This window comes from Herpailurus yagouaroundi, unplaced genomic scaffold (assembly GCF_014898765.1).
Source record: "Herpailurus yagouaroundi ecotype Mexico unplaced genomic scaffold, PumYag 192, whole genome shotgun sequence".
Taxonomy (NCBI): domain Eukaryota; kingdom Metazoa; phylum Chordata; class Mammalia; order Carnivora; family Felidae; genus Herpailurus; species Herpailurus yagouaroundi.
In genome coordinates, this window is record NW_024412423.1 from 12,410,923 (window position 1) to 12,434,168 (window position 23,246).

General features: G+C 40.5%; 1 long non-coding RNA gene across 1 annotated transcript in view; it reads right to left on the bottom strand.

Annotated features, from left to right (window-relative positions):
- LOC121010618 (uncharacterized) overlaps positions 1-23,246 on the bottom strand; it is a 281,707-nt gene that overhangs the window by 256,027 nt on the left and 2,434 nt on the right. The gene's annotated exons all lie outside the window — the stretch shown is intronic.

Consider the following 23,246-nt stretch of genomic DNA (forward strand, 5'->3'; position numbering starts at 1 on the left):
CTTGGCCCAGATTTTTGCCATGTTGATAATGGGTTGCCTTTGGAAGGATTACAAAATAATTCAGTACATGTTTATAACAGCAATATCCAACCCCGCCCCCCCCAACACACACACACAACACACAAAATGAAACAAAAGGAAACGAATGCTGGAATGAGTAGATAAACATGTTTGTTTGTTTGTTTTTAAATGTAACTATTTTGAAACTTCCTTTTTATTCTGAGGAATTGTTATTAGCGTCTTAGTGTAACGTGTCATGGTCCATCCAGAATCCTGAACACTTCATGCTGCACTTTAAGAGATATTCAAAGAAAGCTTTGTTATTTGAATAGCTAGCAGAAAACTGCTCATTATTTTGGGTGAGTTCCTATAAAATATTAACTGTCTTTCCCTTTACCACGTATCTGTTACTATTGTTCTGCAAATATCTGGGCTTAGACGTGAGGGTCCAAGTTGCCTATTTTACTTCACTTTGAACTACAGACATGTTGGCTGGTGAAACCCTGCACCGCAGGGTGCTCCGTTTTTCTAGCCCATGCAGTTGATTTATTTAGTCTTCATCTTAGAAATCTGGTCATTGCGATTTCTCATTCTCCCCATATTATGATTCCTAGGTTCAAATTACACACCGACCTATGTCGAAGGGCATTAAAAGAAAAATCCTACAGCGTAGGTTACCGTCTCATTCTGTAGCTCTGATCTTACTGGAAATGTTTTTTTAACCAAAGGCTACATAAATGCTCAATAAAATGGAAGCCAGAGAGGTGAATGTGTTGGGGGGATTTTCAGTCCAAGTGCTGGCATTCCGGTGAATACATCATTATTTGATGGATGACACAAGCGTCGTCTTGGCAGGCCTGCGCCTCCTGCCAGAAGGTTATCAGCCCTTTAGAGGAGCTAAGAGCAGGAGCTTTAATTTTCCCCAACTCCTGGGTATAATATAAAATTAACGTGCACCATGTCAAGGTTATGGCAAGGCATTGTTATCTGGAAGAGAAACCGGTTTGCTCTCCACCCTCCAGACTCTCCCACATACGTGATAACACATTATTTATTTATTTATTTATTTATTCATTCATTCATTCATTCATTCTAAGGCAAATTTCTTCGTAATTGTCAATAATGGCAAGCTGGTAAAGGATATTTTCCTGCACTAATTATGCAGGAGGAAGTTAGCTGGCCTGTACACGTCAGTCCAAAACCAGAGGAAAGTACTCGTTCACGAAACAAAAATAGTTCCATCTTATCTAACCTTTAGGTCATAAAAGAAAATCCAAACAAGAACATTTGTTCACAACTGTCCTGTGCAGACCATTGCTTCCTGTATTAAGGTGCTATAAGGAACAGTACAGAAAGAGCACCAGCCTTCTCAGAATCTGACTTTTATTTTTTTTAATGTTTATTTATTTTGAGAGAGAGAGAGAGAGAGATAGAGAGAGAGAGAGAGAGAGGAAATGACCACTAGCAGGGGCAAAGCAGATAGAGAGGGAGAGAGAGAATCCCAAACAGGCTCCATGCTGCCAGTGCAGAGGCTGATACAGGACTTGATCTCACGAACCATGAGCTCATGACCTGAGCTAAAATCAGGAGTCAGATACTTAACCAAATGAGCCACCCAGGGACCCCAGAATCTAAGTTTTAAATAAGTGCTTCTTGGGGCGCCTCGGTGGCTCAGTCGGTTAAGCGGCCGACTTCGGCTCAGGTCATGATCTCACGGTCCGTGAGTTCGAGCCCCGCGTCGGGCTCTGTGCTGACAACTCAGAACCTGGAGCCTGTTTCAGAATCTGTGTCTCCCTCTCTCTGACCCTCCCCTGTTCATGCTCTGTCTCTCCCTGTCTGAAAAATAAATAAAACGTTAAAAAAATAAAATAAATAAGTGCTTCTTAAACTCATGTAACCCAGCAGGCTTCTGAATGGTCCAGAAATCTGTATTTTTATCAAGAACCTCCCAGATAATTTTATAATTAACAGCTGGTACAGAAATACAGTTCTACCTGAAAAAAAATGGGGAAAGCTTAACACCAATAACCTATCCCATATGCCATCAGTGTCCAGCTCTTCCACTAGATCTAGCCTTAGGTACAGACGTAAAGGTGGAGGGAAATTCTAGTATTTGTATGGTAGGGTGATGTTTTCTTTTGGGAAGGAATACAGGGTTAACGTATTCCTACTATTAAGTTACGTAAAAAGGCATTTTACCCCCTAAAATAGAAAGAAGGAGCCAAAAGGAAATAATTTTTTGCTGAATAAATTTTAAAAGAACCAGAATTCGATGAAAGAAAGTGAGTTGTAGAGAAAAGGTTAAGGCAAAACAGTTGATACAAAATCATGACCAAACTAGTATTTTCCTAGCAGAGATGACCACAAAGGGACAATAAGCCTGTTTATCTGACTTAAAATGTTAAAAGGTGAATATGGATCCTTTTCCCTCCAACTTATCAAATGCAAACCCAAGGAGTCTTCCAAAGGTAAACTGATTTTAACTGTGTCCACATTTTCTCTATTTCTCTCTTCAGTAAATAATAATGCATAGTATTACATGTGGGTCAGGCATAATACGAGAGCTTTGTGCAGAAGACAGACCTCTAGGAATCTGACATGTAAAAGCCCGCCTGATGTTTATCTAGCTTTTTGGGAAAGCTAGAATAAAAGAAGGAGGTGTAAAATTGAGCTTAAAAAATAGGTACAGGGGCGCCTGGGTGGCGCAGTCAGTTAAGCGTCCGACTTCAGCCAGGTCACGATCTCGCGGTCCGTGAGTTCGAGCCCCGCGTCGGGCTCTGGGCTGATGGCTCAGAGCCAGGAGCCTGCTTCCGATTCTGTGTCTCCCTCTCTCTCTGCCCCTTCCCATTCATGCTCTGTCTCTCTCTGTCCCAAAAATAAATAAACGTTGAAAAAAAAATTAAGAAAAAAAAAAAAAACTGTACTCTTAATCCCCTACACCTATTTCACCCATCCCCCCACCCAGGTCCCCTATGGTAACCAACCATCTGTTTGTTTTATATAGTTAAGAATCTGGTTTTTTGTTGGTCTCTTTGATCATTTGCTTCTTAAATCCCACATGTGAGTGAAATCATATGCTATTTGGCTTTCTCTGACTTAATTCACTTAGCATTATACCATCCAGGTGTGCATCTATGTTGTTGCAAATGGCAAGATTTCGTTATTTTCTATGGCTGAGTAATTCCATTGTGTGTGTGCACACACATGTATATACATCTATATATACGCTACACACACACACAAACACACATCTTCTTTACCCACTCACCTACGGATAGACACGGGGTGCTTCTGTATCTTGGCTATGGAAATAATGCTGCAACAAACATAAACATGCAAACTGCATATACCTCTCTGAATTGATATTTTCATTTTCTTTCGGTCAACAGACAATGGAATTACTGGACTATCTGATAATTTTATTTTTAATTTTTTTAAGGAAGCTGCATGTTGTTATCCACAGAGGCTGCACTAGTTTATGGTCCTGTCAACAGTGCACAAGGGTCCCTTCTTCTCCACATCCTCACCAACATTTATTATTTCTTGTGTTTTTGATTTTAGCATTCTGACAGGTATGAGATGATAGCTCACTGTAGTTTTGATTTGCATTTCCCTGATGAATGATGTTGAGCATGTTTTCATGTGTTTGTTGGCCGTCTGTGTATGTCTTCCTTGGAAAAGTGTCTACTCAGGTCCTCTACTTATTTTTAATTATATTAATAATAGTTACATTTATAATAATAATAATTATTATTATTATTTTGGTGTTGAGCTGGATGGTTAATAGTTTTCTAAGTCAAGGTAATTTTTAAGAGCTACCTTAGCTTGCCACATTGATATACGATAGGTACTCAGTCTACAGATTTGGAGGGAGTTGCTTCCAGGGTCATTCTACCTTGCGAGAATGTATTACGAGGGTGTATACCTTAATACGAGGGTGTATTAATCTTCACAGGCTGCCATAACCAAAACCACAGACTGGGTGACTTATATAGGCATTTATTTTCACACAGTTTTGGATGTCAAAGTTCATGACCAAGGTACCAGCAAATTACATTTCAGGTAAGGACTTTTTTTCTGGTTTGTAGATGGCTACCTTCTTGCTGTATCCTCACATGGTCATTTGTGTGTGTGTGTGTGCTTGGAAAGAGAGCAAGCTCAGATGCCCCATCCTCAGGTTATAAGGGCCCCATCCTTATGGCCTCATTTAATCATTATTACACATAAGGTGTTACATAAGACCCTGTCTCCAAATGCAGTCACACTGCAGGTTGGAACTTCAACATATGAATTTTTGGAGGGATGCAATTCAGTTCCCAACACAGGGTTAGGAAACCCTTGGGGCAGGGTCACACATACCCCATAGGATACTTGTGCATGTACTAGAACAAGGCACCCATTTATTTCAGCAGATGTGGTCTCCTAATGCAGTACATCAGGGTGCGCGGCCACAAGATCTGTGATGTGGGACACAGACTCAATCGTGGCCCCCAATTACCCTCTTAGTCATGAGTTCTCTGCACGACACAACGGAGACAAGCAAAATGGATATGAAGACTCTAAAGAAGAGCCTGGGACACCTTGGAACATGCGTTATAACAAACAGGGCCTTCAGCAAAGACAATCAGAGCCATCTTTTAACTATGGACACAGTGAAAACCCACCCTAAAATATTTACCTTCCATGTTAGACAACTACTAGATAATGTGGCATGCTAGACACAAACTCTGATGACATCGGACTCCGGTTTAGATCAGAGTAGGTGCCCCAGCATCCTGATGTATACTTGAAGGAAATGCAAGAGCTTCCATTAATACAGGCAAAGAGTCTACCTGGGATCTAAGCTAAGTACAAAAGTGTCCTGAGATCATGGTGGCACACAGAGTGCCTCCTACTTGAAATTGGCTAGTCCCCAAGAAGCCCTTTGCTGTGAAGACTACTGAAAGTCAGGCTGGACTTCCTGGACTGCCCTAGAGGGATGCTCCTGGAGGAGAGGCAGCAATGTACAATGGATAAGACCACATATTCTGAGGGCAGGATATGGGATTTGAACCCATGCAGGCTTCATGACCTTGAGCAAGCTACTTAATTCCCTATGCTTCATTTCCCTCATCTGTAAAATGAGTCATTAGTATAATGCCTATTTCAAAGGTAGCCTGTGAGAAGTAAATAAGTTACTACACATATATAACATCTCCTTGCAAATTCTCAAACCAAATAGCTATAAACCTAAAAAAATTACAAACTTATTTGGCAGCAAATCTTGATCGAAACTTAAATTAGGCTATGTATAATCTTTATTTATCCTGAGTGCTAATGTTCGTGCTTTTGCTACAGAAATATGAATGTATTTGATTACAGAGTGCTGCCTCAGATTCAATGTGGCAGATAAAGTTATATTTGGTACATACACCTTTTTAAAATAGAAAGATGTACAATTGGCTCCTAAGGGTTGCAGATAAGGGACGGTGGCCTTAGAACAGTAACCAGCACTTATCAAGTGTTGAAGAGTTAGTTTTTAAACGTCTGTCCTATGATTGTTTGCACATATATAAAGTGAGAGCAACGACTTGATCTACTCTATAGACTTGAACTCCAAACTACAGAATCATAGGATAAAAGAGCTAGAGGCAGGCTGAAAGATAATTCATTCCAGTCATACACTTTGCGGATGTCATAAACAGATATTGAGCTTCTGGCCATAAAGGAATAACAGGAACCACATTTACCCTCCCACCTGAAATAATGAAAAAAATATATAAAACAAGTTTTCACTAGGACATTAGTCAATGAAAAACAGTGATCCCACAGAGGTGGGGAAAAACAGAAGATGAGCCCTATGACTGCCACAGTTTATTGCCTTGAGAGTGTGTCCAGGCTGCAGTGTAGGGAGGGAAACCCCAGGGAGAACCCAGCAGAATCCCTCAACTGAGGGGATTCTCAGAGAACTGAGAGGTCAGAGAGACCCAGGTGGCTAGAGTTTCCAAGTCAGAGTACCAGACAAAAGAAAGGTACAGAGATATGGAACTCTGGAGAGCAAAAGAGGGTCCCTTGGAGTATTGAAGTGAGTACTATATATGCATCCATGTGAAGAAACTGCCCAAGGCCAGGGAAAGGAACACCCATAAGAGAAATTAGTACCCATCACTTACACAGGACTGGGAATGGTGCCTGTTACCATGAGCCAGAATGAAAAAAAAAAAAAAATCAAGATTTATGGAGCACTGGGTACACAGATGGGTCTTTCTTCAACACTGGGGGATAATTAGCCTTAGAGTGAGCACCGTTCTGGTCGTGCTTAAAATATCTAAAAAGCAATATCTAAAAGCTGTTTGGATAAAACAGCTAAAGCTGTTTCCAAGTAACTTAAGTGAGTCCCAGAACAAAGTTCAAGCATATCTACAGGAACACAAAATATACAGCAAGCAACAAGATGAAAACAAAGTCTGGCACCCAATAAAAAATTGCCAGGTATACAGAGAAGCAGAAAAATGTGATCCATAATAATAAGAAACAGCAATCAATCAAAGCAGATGCAGACTTTTGCCTATTTCTCCTCCTGACTACAACTACAAACCCTGGACATTATATATAACACAAACATAAAAAGACTCTGAAGGCCAAAAATAAGACAGCAGACCAGGTGCGCAACTTATGAACAATGTAGTGGTAGGTTGCCTATGTTGTCTTTTTGCCTCATATATCCTAGACCTGTTGCTGAACAGTGACAAACCCAACACACCAACATGTGCAAACAAAAAACACTCCTCAACAGAAGTCTCCTCTTTCGAGCCAAAAGATCATGAAAGGGACAGCAGATCAAGACAAAAAACTTTAGACAACAACCTCTCAACTCCAGCCAGACAATACAGATAAAATCCACCAAATCCACACTAGCAAGGGGCCAGTGGAAAGCCTGAGTTTCCATCCTTGTGAGACACCCTTGTTGGGGTCATATTAGAGAAGGCCAGGAAGGGAGTCAGGTCTTTCATTTCAACAACGAGTAACAAGTCTACCCCCCATGGTGTCACCAGAGACCAAGTGGGAAGCTAAAACAGAGAGAAGAACAAAATGTAAAACAGCTAACTTAAACCCTGACACATCAATAATTACATTAAATTTAAGTGGTATAAATTCATTATCTAAAAGACAGAGATTGACAGAGTAGATTTAAAAAAAAAAAATCAAGAAACTGTCTACAAGAAATCCACTCCAAATATAATGACATAGTCAGACTGATAATAAAAGGATATTAAAAATAAATCATGTAAACATTAATAAAAAGAATGGCTACCTTAACATCAAATAAAGTACCTTGCAAAGCAAAAAAATCACCAGCCCCAAGGAGGAATGTTATATAATGATAAAAAGGTCCAAGTACGAAGAAGACAAAGCCATCTCGAGGGTTTATGTGCCAAACAGAGCTGGAAAATATATGAAGTAAAACTGATAAAACTAAAAAAGTAGACAAATCCATAATGGATACTACAACACTGCACTCCGAACAACCGATAAAGCAGCTACACAGAAAATTAGCAAGATTACAGAGAAATGTAATGACACCAACAGGATGTAATCACTATTTATAGCCCACTGCACCTAACAAGAGCAGATTACACATGTTTTTTAGGCATCCATGAAATATATACCAAGATAGACCATAGCCTGGCCCACAAATGTAAAAGAACTGAACTTATGCCAAGTGTATTATCCAACCACGAAGAACCAAACTAGAAATCCCCAACATAAAGATAACAGAAAAATCTTCCAATGCCTATAAACTAAACAAACTGATTTCTATGTAATCTATGGGTCAAATAGGAAGACTCAAGGGAACTTTTAAAAACCTGGAAATGGACAGACTATATTTTCTTCTTATTTAAATCCTTGCAGCAGATAATCATTTAAACAAAAATAAAAACAATGTAGTGGGGTTGATAACATATGTAAAAGTAAGCTATATTACAAGAACAACCCAAGGGTTGGGATAAGAGAAACCCAAATATCCTCTCGCATACAAGTGATATATATATACCAACATGGATGAATTTAGAAATAACTCTGCTGAATAACAGATGGTCAGACAAGGGGCAACTGGGTGCCTCAGTCAATTAAGCATCCAATTCTTGATTTCGGCTCAGGTCATGATTTTGTGATTCTCGAGGTGAAGCTCCACATTAGGCTCTGTGCTGACAGTGTGGGGATTCCCTCTCCCTCTCTCTCTGCCCCGCCCCTGTCTGCATTTGTTCTCTCAAAAATAAACGAACATTAAACAAAAATAGAAGTCAGATAAAAAAAGAGTACATGTTGTATGATTCCACTTACATAAAATTTTAGGTAGGAAATATAAAATATTGTGTAGAAACAGAAGATAAATTAGCAGTTATATGATGATAAACAGAGGACAGGGAGGAGGTGGAGAGATTACAAAAGGACACAAAGAAACTTAGGGAATGGAGGAGTATGTTCATTACTTTAACTGTAGTGGTAATGTCACAAATATACACCTATGTCAACACTTACGCAATTACATACTTTAATTTTGAACAGTTTATTGTATGTCAATTACACCACAATAAAAAAAACTTAAGGAAAACAACAATGAAATACAGGTATCACCTGAGCTCACATCATTTTATCATTTTACATGCATTTGCTTACTCACTTACTGCTTTTAAGTCTGAGCAATTCTAACTTTTGTTCACTTTAAAATATTTCGGTATGAGCAGGCAGAAATTTACACATTTACGCTTCTCTATCATTAGACTGTAGCGTGTGGCTCCTCGAAGTATGTCCAAAGGATGCAGACATGATAATGGGCCCAGCCAAGACCGAACATAAACAAACAACGCCGCCAGAGAGCAACATTAGCAGCATGTTCTTTGGCTGTTATTTTTAAGCCAATAAAATTAACGGGAATATTGAAGTGTCTCTGTCTTTGAACGTGGATCTCCAATGTGGATGTGAAACATGTATCCAGTGCCAAATAATGAAGTGGAAACTGGCTTCCCAAAGTTGTTTTTACTTGTAAGATTTCAAGCAGATATACTTCCATGGTTGTTAAATATCAGTTTCTGGGCATTCTGCCATAATTTTAAGACTGCTGAGAAAAGTGATTCTTTAAGTGTGGTCCACGGCCTATTGGAAATATTCAAAGGGCTTCTGGTTGGTTCATAAAGTCAACGAAAGGACAAATCACAGGAAATTGTGGGCACTTAAGTGTTTTTCTCAATTGCAAATTTAGATCTGCTTTACAAGTCACAAAGTCAACACACTCTTCCCCTATGGCACTAATTTAATTAAAAAACTGAAATTGGATAAAAAGGGGCTGATTAGTTATGAGTAGCCACTTTTGTATTTTTTCCTCAAAATATTCTGCAAACCAACCGCACCAAAACCATCTGATTAAGTTGTAAAAACCTAAAATGCAGATTCCTGCTCCCCACCCAAAAATCTACCATATTGGAAATGTTTGGGATGAGGCCAGGAATCTATGTGTTTAATAAACAGTCTAACGATTCTTATGTATACCCAGATTCAAATGCTATAGTTTTCCCCCTATGGATCACACTTGAGCCACAAAATATATTTCATGAAACTAAAAACATACTACTGCACTGTTTGTGGACAGTTTTCTTGACAATAACTTCCTTTATTCTTCTGTTTATCATTGTCAACGGTGAACTGAGCTCCAAGGAGAAGTGTATTTCTATTTAACCATCACCAAGATTTAAATTTAAACATCACCAAGAAAACCAAGAAACTTCTGAAGTATGAAGGATGACTGAGGAAGAATTGAAGAGTGTGTTTTGTCAGTTTTGATGAACCAAAGTATTATTTTTAGAAGGCAATAACAACATTCACTTCTGGTGGTAAAAATAATTATTGAAGGCATTACAGTGGGGGAAAACGGTCATGAGTATAAGCCTGAACCCCCCTATTTTGTCACCCAAAGTACTGTTTTTATAATGTAATGTTTATTGTCAGAAATTCATTAGCACAATTCTAACAGAACGGATGGTATGGAAAAGTTCTCAAAGAGTACTGAGCCTCTAGAGACTTAAAATGGTGAGGGTCCCAGGGCCAGGAGAGGACAGTGACCAAAAGCAAAGGTTCTGGCTGTCGCTTTCTAGAATTTACATCAATTTGGAAACCCAGAGTTTCTCACTCATAACAAATTAAGTTCAGTTAGCACTGTAATAACCTAATGGGTGTTTACAGTTATAGGTTAAATGTAAGCGTTGTGCTCGTTGGGCTAAATAAGAGATACTACACATGCTACAAGCAGACAAAGGGCATGTTTACAAAACAGCTGAATTAAAATACCAATAAGACCTTAGTTTACAAGCATAATTCATTCTGGAAACATGCTTGTAATCCATAGCACTTGTATCAAAGGGAATTTCAAGAACCACTGGCTCAGGGCTGGTCATGTGACATTTGGTGCCACATACTACTTGTATTGTAAGATGTCGCTTATTCATCAAGTTAAAACGTATTAGAAATGTTCCCTCGTCTTCAGGAACACCCGCAGAACAAGTCCCTTGCCATCTAAGGTGTTACTGTACACTGTTATGAATGGAGCACATCCTCAACACATGGACAAAGTGGATAGGGTCCCAGTGGATTCCATGTCCAACACATCTTCATCTGGTGACTCACCAGCAAACCGCAGCCAGTGAGAGGAGGAGAGCTAGTGAATTTGAAGGAAATAATCCCAGATTTGGAAGTTATGCTGTATCCAGCACAGGTCTCAATGTGTGAGGGTCTCAAGGTGTGAGACTCCAATTCTGGTCACTTCTGTGGTGCCAATAACTGAACTGAAAGTTGCCCTGCCTTGTTGAGTCATGTCTGCAAGGAATGGCAAGCCAGCCCCCGGTAGGAACAAAAGGCCTAATGTATGAGTTGCTAAGGGCAGACTGTTCCTGCGTGACACTTAATAAGTGCCTCGCTGCTATTTTGTGTAAGAGAAAAGGAGGTTTAGAGACATTAGTAAGCCAAGTAAAACAGAGTGTATTTACTGTGACTTAAAGAAGTCATGGAAAGAAGCCAAGCAGTAGATGTTGGGATTCAAGTCACGTAAATAGAAGGTGCTGTTAGGTGAGCCTCCTATGTTAGTCTGGACTCTTACCAATCTGTATGCTATGTGCCCCTTCCTCATCCCCAAAAGGTTTCTGGGGTTCATATGAAAAGCGATCACATTCATGGGATATCCTCACCACCACTTCTTCCTATGTCAAAATCGTCGTCTACATCAATGTTACTACTTCCTGGAGCCATCCTGCCTTCACTCAATCAGACAAACTACTCTCGCCTCTGCTTTGTTCCTAACAGATTTGGCACCTCTTGTATAGCACACACACATTTCATAATTAATTTATGCCTATCTGCCCCCCTTGAGTAAACTCCTAAAGATAAGATCTACGTTTGATGATTTTTGTACTGTCCATAGCACTAAGCACATTATCTTGTACAGAACTGGCCTTTTATTATGTTTACTCAACTGAATTTAAAGGAGTTATAAGATGATCATGGAATTTCCAGAGTAAATGAAGTTAGCCAGATGAAACCATGTGTTTTTAGTCTGGTTTTTTAAAGTCATAGAAATATCCCCAAAAGTAAATACAAGAGTTACCTCAACCTCAGCATGAATCTAGCTACATCAAAGCAGACTGCAGAGTGCTGCTGGTATATTTAAATGGGTTTGTTGGGGCTCCTGAGTGGCTCAGTCGGTTGAGCGACCAACTTTGGCTCAGGTCATGATCTCACAGTTTGTGAGTTCAAGCCCCGCGTCAGGCTCTGAGGAGCCTCCTTCCGATTCTGTGCCCCCCTATCTCTCTGCCCCTCCCCCCACTCATGCTTTGTCTCAGAAAAAAATAAACATTTAAAAAAAATTTTTTAAATGGGTTTGCAAAGCACGGTTCAAGAGTATCATCCTCTCCACCCTGAGAGTTCAGAATATGTTACTTTATATTTATTTTATTTATTTATTTTTTTTTAATTTTTTTTTCAACGTTTATTTATTTTTGGGACAGAGAGAGACAGAGCATGAACGGGGGAGGGGCAGAGAGAGAGGGAGACACAGAATCGGAAACAGGCTCCAGGCTTTGAGCCATCAGCCCAGAGCCCGACGCGGGGCTCGAACCCACGGACAGCGAGATCGTGACCTGGCTGAAGTCGGACGCTTAACCGACTGCGCCACCCAGGCGCCCCGAGTTACTTTATATTTATACACAGAGACCGTAATCTTTTTTACAATCACTGTCTTTTTTTTTTTTACTATTCTCCCATTTTGACTCATAGCTACAAAGTGTTTGATGGAGTAATTTGAGTTTGGATGAACAGTCTTAACTGATGTTTAATCTCCAAATGATCAGATATCTATTCAAAGGCCTACTGTTCTGCCCTATTTTATAGTGGGAATGCAGAACCTCACATCTGTCCCTAAGCAGATGCACTAAGTAAACAAAATAGAAATACATATAAATACTTTGGAAATTTGATAAATCTCCATTTATACAAGGAAACATTTGAATAATACCATTAATGTAATCAACTTTACAATGGTCAAATCTTTTGATCCCTTCCCTCCAAGTGAGTTAAATACCTAGACCTACATTCAAATATATCCATATTTAGACAGGGTGGTTAGTTTCCATGCTACTGCCGTCTATATATTGTATGTCTATACACGTATATAAAGCACACCAGCCCTGCATATAATCTGCCTCTGGGGAAGTCCTATTGATTATTTTTCTCAAATGTAAAGATCAGCTAGACAATTGAGAGGTTAAGAGTGAGCAGTTGGTAATTTACGAATGATTAACAGTATCTTCAGCTATAATTTCAAACTCTGAAAACTGCTAGGATCTAGGGAGCAGTTTTATTGGCCATTAAAATGTTCCTAGGCTGCGGAATAACACAGAGTCTCCGAGCTGTTAGTGGTCAGCTTTATTTTAAGCAAATTTAAATATATTAATTTTTCCAACAAAGATTTAATTATGTATGCTAATGCCAGTACAGTAATTCTGCAGACTTGAGTTATCTTAAGGTCATCAAAGCCTCAGGGGAAGGGTGGAATTCTGAAGGTGGCTACTTCCCAAAACCTGGAGGTACAACTTACTTTTCATAACAGACAAGGCCTGTCTCTTGCTAGACAAGCGACAGGGTGAATTCAAAAATTTCAGTTCAGTTCAGCAAGTATTCACTAGGTACCTTCTACAAAAGGAGTTAGAGTAACACACTGGTTCACCCAACGGGCCTCAGGAGCTAAATGCCTGGTCAACTCCTCGCTTTACTGCTTTATACCTGAGTGACTGCCATTTGCTAAAGTTACTTCATAGCTCTGTGCCTTGGTTTCCGGACCTGTCCAATGAGGACAATACCCATCTCAAAGAACAAAATTAGTTTAAACAAACAAAAAAAATGTGTGTTAAGTTCTTTAAAAGTCTTGATGCATCTGGGTGCCTCAGTCGGTTAAGCATCCGACTTTGGCTTAGGTCATGATCTCGCAGTTGGTGAGTCTGAGCCCCACATCAGGCTCTGTGCTGACACCTCGGAGCCTGGAGCCTGCTTCGGATTCTGTGTCTCCCTCTCTCTCTGCCCCTCCCCTGCTGGCACTCTGCCTCTGTCTCCCAAAAATAAATAAAACATTAAATACATAAAGTTTTCATGCCAGAAGTGTTCAATTAATTGTATGGGAGGTCTCCAGAAAAACAGAACTAAAATGATATATACATTATATATAAAATAGAATATATATACCCCTATTATAAATTATACAAAAGATATAGTACATATATATCTACATACATATCTACATTTACACGTATATACACATATATATATGTAACCTACACATTTATACATGTTAACATATATACATATTTTATAAATAGTATGTATTTTCCTATATATGGTAATTTATGATGAAGAATCAGCTCACAGTATAATGGAGGCTAAGTCTCATGATCTGCCCTCTGCAAGATGGAGACCCAGTAAGCCAGTCGTGTAATTCAGTACAAGTTCAAAGGCAGGAGAACCAGGGAAGCCAATGGTATAAATCCCAGGCTGAAGGTACGAGAAGGTAAGATGTCAAGGAGGCAGGCAGGAAAAAAGGGGGCAAATTCCTCCTCCTTCTGCTTTTTGTTTTATGGAGGCTCTCAAGAGACTGAATGATGCCCACACACACTGGGGAGGATAATCTACTTTACAAACTCCATGGATTCAAATGCTAATCTCATCCAGAAACATCTTCACAGACACACCCAGAAATCGCGTTTAATCTGGGCATCCTGTGGCTAGCCAAGTTGACGTATAAAATTAACCATCACGTGAACGTCAGATGTGGCGTGCAAGGAACTGTGTTTGGTGCTAGGATACAGTGTGAATACAACACAACTCTCTCCCATGAAGCAAGGCAGCTCTGCAAAATTTGGGCAGGCAGCCATCTTGTTGCCCTTTTCCATAATCCCAACTGGGAGCGCTCTATTGTGGACAACTAAGAGGTAACAATGAGAGACGTTCATTGTATACTTCCTACACAGCTCATCTGCATAGTGATAGAGTCATTTAAAAATGGGGAGAGTTTGGTCTCAAGAAAGAGCGCCTTTGAATGAAAGCCCAAGGAGAAATAATTTCCCTTCTGTCCGTCCCACTAGGTCTCCGGGAAGAGACTCATTCCCCAGGCACTGCCTTTTCTGGTCTGTGGATACAATTGGTTTCCAAGTGTTGTTGATCCCTCACCAGAAAGTGGCTGGAAGACACGAATTCTTTTCTAGTTTCTTTCCACTGGAGATAAAATTTAAATTTCTACATTGAAATTTACAAGACCAATACACAATTTCAGGCTACCATACTCTCTCATTTCAAAAAGGCTACTTTTAAGAAGCAGACAGCTTAGGTGAGTGGACTCTATCATTTCCAGAGGGCTAATGTAGATTTCAATATAGCCGTGAGGAGTGGGGGCAGCTGGTGATGGCAGGTGAGGGTAGACGGGAATCATCCACGATTACTTGAGAACTTCTAGAAACTCTGCTTTTTCCCTCCCTCACTCAGTAAAGTTTCTTCCCTCAGTAAAAGAAATCCAGGGGCGCCTGTGTGGCTCAGTCAATTAAGCATCCAACTTCAGCTCAGGTCATGATCTCATGGTTTGTGAGTTCAAGTACCACATCAGGCTCTGGGCTGACAGCTCGGAGCCTGGAGCCTGCTTTGGATTCTGTGTCTCCCTCTCTCTCTCTGCCCCTCCTCCACTCATCGCTCGGTCTCTCTCGCTCTCAAAAATAAATATGGGGCGCCTGGGTGGCTCAGTCAGTTAAGCGTCGGACTTCAGCTCAGGTCATGATCTTGCGGTTTGTAAGTTCGAGCCCCGCATCGGGCTCTGTGCTGACAGCATGGAGCCTGGAGCCTGCTTTGGAATCTGTGACTCCCCTTCTCTCTCTGTCCCCTCCCCAGCTCACGCTCTGTCTCTCTCAAAAAATAAATGTTAAAAAAAATTTTTTTTCATAAACGTTAAAAAACTTTAAAAACAGAAATCCAAATGTAGTTGGCTTGAGCAAACAAAAAGAACCTATTGTTTCCCATTAAAGCATCATGATATAAATTGAATTTATTAGAGGTATCCACACCAGAACTCAATAAATATCATTAGAGTTTCATCTTTGCATGTGATGGGCATGATGCTCCCTATCAACCCAAGAGTCCCATCCTGCCAGCTATGCAGCCAATGCAGGGAGACAGCATGAGCCCTTCATCACCTGCAACCTCTCTGTCCTACTGGGCCACATGCCTTATCCTCTGAGTACAGAAGGAAGGGATATGGGTCATCTGTCCACATTGAGAGCAACACTGGGATGTACGAGATAAGAGCACAAGCCTGGAGACACAGGACCCAGGTTTGGATGTCGGTCCCACCCATTGCTAAAGTGACATCAGGTGAAGTGTTCAGCCAATCTGTGCCTCCGTTTCCTCATCCCAAGAATGGAGACAATAAATTATACCTATCTCATCTTTTTGTTGGAGTCACTGAGTTCATACAGGTAAGGCATTTAGAACAGTACCAGCTCCCGGGGCGCCTGGGGGGCGCAGTCGCTTGAGCGTCCGACTTCAGCCAGGTCACGATCTCGCGGTCCGTGAGTTCAAGCCCTGCGTCGGGCTCTGGGCTGATGGCTTGGAGCCTGGAGCCTGTTTCCGATTCTGTGTCTCCCTCTCTCTCTGCCCCTCCCCCGTTCATGCTCTGTCTCTCTCTGTCCCAAAAATAAATAAACGTTGAAAAAAAAATTTAAAAAAAAAAAAAAAAAGAACAGTACCAGCTCCCTAGTAACTACTAGCTCAGCCAACATCAGCAGGGCAGCCTACTAGAAGGAAGAGAAGGACAAGGAAGTAGAGGAATCGGCAACTGAGAGCCCCACCAGAAGCAGACAGAGGAGAGGAAGGACGGTCTGAAAAAGGAATCGGTTACTGGCAAAACGAACCAACAAAATATCCCCCCCAAACTAGCAGGTGTCTGTCCCTGCTCCCCCCCCCCCCATCAAGCTCTAGCCTCTGCTTTGTTCCCTAATAGACTCCCACATAGTTTGGGTACTGGAAAGAGAACATGTGTTGTGAGTAAATCTCTGCGAATGTCCTGCTTGGTGACATAAATATGAACGTGTTGCTTCTTCTATGCTTTTAAAAGGAAAGCACTCTGATATGGCAAAGGTACGGTTCAAGGCCCCGCCAAGCATTTTTCCACTTGTAAATCTTGTGGCTAGGTGTCTGACTACAGCAGTAACGCTACATTTGAGTGTGTCGTAGGGTATGGGGGCGGGGGGGCGGGGGGACAAGCCTATGTCAAACAGACCTTTTGAAAAATAATGTTACTCCCTAAAACTTCTTTCCTGCAGAAAATGGATCGCTCACGCGTTTGCGGGCAGGCAGCACAGAGGTGGAAGAGGCAAGGAAACGGGAAAGGAAGGGAGGCAGCAAAATAAACCCACTCCGGTGTGGAGGCCTGGCAAGGGCACTCCCCAAGACTTCCTGTTTGGCACAAAGTGCCGGCAGAGGCGGCGTGCGGGGCTGTGGGTGTACTCAGCTGTGCAGCACTGATTACAGGAGATGAAAGGGCTTGGCAATTTATTTCATCTCACGCTGAAGCACTGCTGACAACCGAAAGTGAGGACAGAAGGATTCATTTGTTCAACTTCTGTTTTAAAAAGCAGACTTCAAATGATACCGCAGAGAAAAAGGAGGAAATGCCGAAGTGTAATAAAAAGCCTATTTTTTTTTTTTTTTTTAAATACGCTAGCTGCAGCATTTGTATTTTGTATCTGGGTGTGGAAGGCAAAGGGGTCGGCTTTTCGCGATTGTGATCAATTCCAGAGAACACGATGTCGGCACGCAGGATCAATTACTCATCAGGTACACCAACCTCACCTCATCTTACCAAAGCGCACACATGCCTTCAACCCGGAGTCCAAAGATCAGTTTGGATGAAAACAAATCCAACCCTACAGTGTTTAAAAACTTCTCAGGACAAGGCAAATGGGAAAGATTTCATGCAGGATCTTAACCTAAAAGGGCATAAGTATACGCTCTGTGACAGAGAATATATTTTAAATTTCATGATCCCGGCCCTTTAAAATTTGAGCTCGCAAATTTAGATTTCCTACATGTATCTCTATTACTGACTGCGTTTCAAGTTTTGGAAGAAAATGTTCTACTTCCTTTTAACTAAAATGTGGTATTATTTTTCATTAACATATTTAGTGTTGGAGAATGAGGAATATTTTTCATTTCAAAGACTCACATAAATTATTTTGAAATCCAATGTACCTAGCAAAGTGGTCTTATCCCAAAAGATTTAGAAAGATGGGTAATATCACATATTGGTAGCACATTAGCTATTAATGATTAAACACAAATACATACCCAAATATTAATGACAAAGATAAACAAATACATTCTTCCCATAATCATTAATATTAAACTCAAGTATCAGTAACAGGAGCACATCACTCTTAAGTAATTTGTTTCTTAAGCAATTCAGTTAAATCATTAATTCTTTTCTTTGCAATGTAGATTTTCACTGTGTATTCAATGTAGGTTTTGTTTTTTGTTTTTTGGTGTTTTTTTGCAAGCAATCAGCACCGCGATAGGAATGGAAAAGATTACAGCCGAGGAAAATTCACTAGCTCCCTTAGCCTCCTGAAAGCAGAAACTCAAGAGTTTGTTTTTCAGCAAGTATTTCTGGAGCACCTGCTGTGGGCCAGGCACTGTTTTAGGGACTAAGAATAACATCACTTAGCAAGAGCGCGGCCTGTTCTGCAGGGCCACGGTAGGGAGCTGTGTTGATTTATCTGACCCTCCTTTGGGGGGCACTGTTCACATAAACCACAGTGCAAAAGGGCCCTCCCCCTGGATTTGTGAACTAGAACGCACAACCTTGCTTCTAGTTCAATAGAGGGAGACAGAAAATGGACAAGTAAGTAACAGACAAATCAGGTAAGAGTTAAGAGTTTGATGAACATAAAGATACAGGTAATAATACAGGGAACGTTATAAAGAATGACCGGAAATACAAACAGGGGCTGCATCACATGGACATTTCAGAGAAGGTGGGGGGCGGGGTGGGAAAGAAGATCCTGCTATTCGCAACAACACGGAAGGACCTGGAAGACATTATGCTAAGTGAAAGAAGCCAGACACAGAAAGGCAAATACTGCATCCTCTCACTTGTATGTGAAGTCTTACCAAGTCAAACTCCTAAAAGCGTAGAGTGGCATGGTGGTTGCCAGGGCCTGAGAGGCGGGGGACACGGGGAGCGAGTGGTCAGAGTAGAATCTTTTAGTTAGGGAGGGTGAGTAAGTGCTGTGGACCTAACGTACAGCATGGTGACAACAGCTAACAATATTCTACTGTATCCTTGAAATTTGCTAAGAGAGTCGATCATCAGTGTTGTCACCACACCCACACACACACAAAATGGTACCTACGTACGGTGATGGTTATGTTAAATTACTTCGATTGTGGTGCTCATTTCCACAATGTATATGGATTTCCAAACATCGCACTGTACACCTTAAAATTGGTATGTGTTTTTCAATTATACTTACATAAAGTGGAGGAAAAAATAAAAAGAAGAAACATTTAAGCTGAGATTCTCTGCAAAGAAAGATCCAGCCCTGTGGATAGGTTATCTGAGGAAGAATGTCCTAGGTACCGGATCATAAGAATGAGTCTGTCAGTCCCTGGGGTCAGAGAGAATATCTGAGCAGCCAGACTGGTGAGCAAGGGGAGGCAGAAGCAAAGTCAAGGAACAGAAAGGCCATTCTTCAGAGGAGCTCATAGGCTAAGGAGTTTGAACTATGGAGAGTTCCTTCCATTCAAGACAGTGATGCTGGAGATCCCAGAACCATGAGACGGTCTCAACACATGGGGGTGGGGGTGGGGGGTGCCCTGGTCCCATCGTGAATGACTCAGAGTGTCAGATGATGGAATTTTGAACTAAGAAGAGCAGGGATGTTGATAAATTATCACTCAATGGGGATTATTGTACTGAAGTTCTAGTGGTAAAGTAAAGATCCAAACCCTACAAGAAGCGAAACTCAAGCCAGGGGTGCTCTAGATCTGTCTGGCTGAGTAATTATTTTTCAAATACACTTGGACACTCAACTGTACATTTTTTGCTCTGTTGTAATGAATGGTATTTAAATGAAACGGAAGACTGAGCAGCATACTGTGAAAAGGGTCTGTTACAAGAGCTGGTCCACGCGCTAGCAGGTTCTGATAAAGCCAACGGCCTTTGCTTAAGTAACGTATAGCTTAACACTGAACCTAATATTGAGTGATATTAAAAATTGTGTATATTCAGTAATATTCCAATACTGAATCCAACTTAATTATCTACAGCCTAACATAGAATCATGTACACCAAACCATATACAAAATATAATTACTTTGCTACTTAAGCTAGAATTTATTATTAGAAAGACCAAAGGTTTTGGGAGAAGGCAAAGCACATAAAGTCTACTTACCCTAAAATAAAGGTGTTAATAAAAGTCTGAATGAAAAAAAGGAATGTCCAAACTTCAATCGCCATTTAATAAAAATATGTATTTAATTGCAATTATTTGACTTGCAAGTTAGTCTGAATGTCTCATCATTTAATGAAATTTAAGTCTTCCTGATGTAAGGGATGCATGATGCTCTATCACATTTTACTGACAAAGAAAAACGTTCCAAAAATGACGCTTTAACCTTTGCAACTCCATTCTAATATATAATATATTGGGCATTATCATACATACACTCAGTTTAGGGCAAAGATTTCATCTCCCTAGAGACAGTGTGGGAGGAGTAATGATTAGAGTGTTTTGATAAAGGCTGCCATAAAGTACACTTTTCTTACGTCTGCCTTCGCAAAAGAGTAAAATCACAGGAAAATGCTTTAAAAATAGGTCCAGAGACAGTACTTCCGGATAACCAGAAACATGAAAAATAAGCCACTGACTCAAGCGCACAAGAATATCAAGAGATGAGGGTGACAATTCAGTCACCCTTCCCCGCTTTATTTTTCCCTTCCCTGCCATACAAATTACACACGGTGAAGCGCATGTTTCTTAAGAACAGTTGAACAGGTTCTGACAAACGTGTACACCCTAAAAACAGCACCCACACCCCAGAAACTTGCTTCAAGGCCCTTTCCAATTAATGTCCTCATCCTCCTGCTAGAGGCAATCACTCTTACCTCACTGTAGCTTAATTTTGCCAGTTTCAGTAAATTCATTCAAGAGAATTCTATTACTTAGCGATAAGAAAGAACTGCTGATAGACAACACGGATCAAGCTCCAAAAAAAATTCTAAGAAGAAAAAGCAAACAGGGGTGTCTGGGTGGCTCAGTCCGTTGAGCGTCCAACTTCGGCTCAGGTCATGATCTCGCGGTTCGTGAGTTCGAGCCCCGCATCAGGCTCTGGGCTGACAGATCAGAGCCGGGAGTCTGCTTCAGATTCTGTGTCCCCCCCCCTCTCTCCACCCCTCCCCTGCTTGTGCTCTCTGTCTTTCAAAAATGAGTAAACATAAGGGGTGCCTGGGTGGCGCAGTCGGTTAAGCGTCCGACTTCAGCCAGGTCACGATCTCGCGGTCCGTGAGTTCGAGCCCCGCGTCGGGCTCTGGGCTGATGGCTCGGAGCCTGGAGCCTGTTTCCGATTCCGGGTCTCCCTCTCTCTCTGCCCCTCCCCCGTTCATGCTCTGTCTCTCTCTGTCCCAAAAATAAATAAACGTTGAAAAAAAAAAATTTTTAAATGAGTAAACATAAAAATTTTTTTTTGTAAAGAAAAAGCAAACAGAAAGAAGTACATACAATGTTATTTCATTTATGTGAAACTCTAGAAATGCCAACTCTCTCTTCATGACAGATCGCTGGTTGTCTGGAACAAGGGAGAGGGATCAGCAGGAGGAATTAAACGTGGGCAGAAGTCAATTGAGGGGCGAGGGTATATTCACGTGCCAAAACTCACTGAAATGTACACTGAAAATATGTTTACTTGTCTTGTTCAACTATATCTCAATAAAATTTAAAACCCACCGTCAAATGGTCAGTTTGCAAAGAAAAGTTCACCTTGCAAGTCATACTGAGCTTCGAGGTTCAATAAGCAACGAAGCTTTCCTAATTTATTTGGAAAATGTTTCAACATTTTTTTTCTCCAAATATTTTTCTCTAATGCCAAGCCCGCCCCCCCTCTTTGATTCCAGTTCCCCATATGTGTGATTTCTTGATATTGTCCTATAATAAACAGGTCAATGAGTCATCTTCTTTTTTATTATTATTTTCACTCTGGGCTTTGGTTTGGCTTATTTATATTGACTTATCTGCAAGTTCACTGATCTCTTCTCATTTTCCAATCTGTTGTTGCAAACTCCAGTGAATTTCTCATCTCAATTCTCAAATTTCCATTTGACCCTTTTGTAGTTCTCATTTCTCTCCTCTGGACCCCAATGTGTTCGAAGATTATACCCATCTTTACCGTCAATTTTTGAAAATATCTGTAATATTTTATTAAATCCATTGGGCTAGAAGGCTCAGGCTACATTTTCGTTTGGTTCAAATTCTAAGGCATTTGTGAATACGTGACATCTTCATCTCAGCAGATGAATGATTTAATGTTTTAGGCATTTTGATATAAACTCGAAGCATAAATACTGTACTCTTTAAACCTAAACCCTCTCCGTCCCATTTATCCAGTAGTTTGGACACGTAACTAGGAGATGTGCATTGGAACTCAAGTTAGGAGTTTTGGGAAAACCACCATTATTGGGAGAAAAAAATCATAAATCCACTGAATTTTTCAATGGTTTCAACATGTTCACTTATATATTACAAAGTGACCCACTAAAATGACCTAAAGTCCAGCTCTACCTTTGGAATTATCATTCCCCCCTCCCCCTCCCCTTCTTTTTTTTAAACAAGTGATAGGTACCTATTATCTTGTTATAAAGAAACAAATACATTAATGTCTCAGTCCAGCTTCATTTTTCAGTGATGCTGTACCTGTACACCTCCATGTAACTACCACCCACGTTAATATCTGCAACATTTTCATCACCCCCCAATGTCCCTCATCCTTAGTCTGCTTTCCCCTAGAGATAACCAGTTTCCAAGTTCTACTAACAGGAAATACATTTGCCAAATCTTGGAACTCGCGAAAATGAAGTCACATATAAAATACTCTTGTGCGTCCAGACTCGTTTACAGAAGTAATATTGGTGAGATTTAGCTATACTGTGTCAGCAATCAAAAGAATATTCCTTTTTGTTTAGTAATATTCCATTATATAAATATACTGTAATTTCTTAATCCCTGTTTGTACCGATTCTCCTTTGGACCGTTTTCATATTTAGCCTACTATAAATAAAGTTTGCTATGAACATCGTATACATGTTCCTAGGGACACATATTTCCTTTCTCTTGGCTTAATACCTAGAAATGGAATTGCTGTGTCATACGACAGGTTTCCATTTCACATTATCAACAGCTTACTTACGCTTAGTATTTTTAAGGCACATTTTTTTCCACTCTTAAATTCAACTTGCGTTTTTAGATATTACAGATGTATCTTGTATACAACATGCAAATGGGTCTGCTTTTTATCTACTCTTATAATTTCTTTCTAATGAAGTGCTTAATCCATTTATATCTAAAATCAGTATGGCTTTGTTCAGATCACTTTAATTCTACTACCTTCCTATTTGTTTTCTATTTACAGCATCT